This window comes from Equus przewalskii, chromosome 18, assembly GCF_037783145.1.
Source record: "Equus przewalskii isolate Varuska chromosome 18, EquPr2, whole genome shotgun sequence".
Classification (NCBI taxonomy): domain Eukaryota; kingdom Metazoa; phylum Chordata; class Mammalia; order Perissodactyla; family Equidae; genus Equus; species Equus przewalskii.
In genome coordinates, this window is record NC_091848.1 from 19,131,180 (window position 1) to 19,131,698 (window position 519).

At 33.1% G+C, this 519-nt stretch overlaps 1 non-coding gene across 1 annotated transcript; it reads right to left on the reverse strand.

Moving 5' to 3' along the window:
• Window positions 1–206: 206 nt before the first annotated feature.
• LOC139077137 (U6 spliceosomal RNA) lies at window positions 207–309 on the reverse strand. The gene has a single exon (XR_011529480.1). It is a non-coding gene; the product is annotated as a U6 spliceosomal RNA (small nuclear RNA).
• Window positions 310–519: the final 210 nt, after the last annotated feature.

The window sequence follows — 519 nt, forward strand, 5'->3', positions numbered from 1 at the left end:
TTATACAAGTAGAAGCATACAGTATTGGTCCTTTTGTGACTGGCTTGTTCCACTTAACCTAATGTTTTCAAGATTCATTCATGTTTTACTATATGTCAGAATTTCCTTCCTGTTAAACTCTGAATAATAGTCAGACATTGTTCGTATAGACCACATTTTGTTTATCCATTCATCCATCAATGGACACTTCCACAAGTGATTTTTTAAAAAATATGGAACACTTCACAATTTGTGTGTCATCCCTGTGCAGGTACCATGCTAATGTTCTCTGATTGTTCCAACTTTAGTATATTGCTGCCAAATTGAGCACTCCAAGTGATTTTGGAAAGCACTGATAAGAAAATTTTTCCAGCTACACATTGATGAGACATTAAATCAATTTCATTGAGTGACGACTATTTTATAAAGACAGAGAACAGAAGAAAATAGAATAAGTAAAAATTATAATAATAAGGAAATGCATTATTTCAAAAATTCTGTTTCTGTATATGTGTGTGAGTCTTGTGGGGAGGGTGGTGT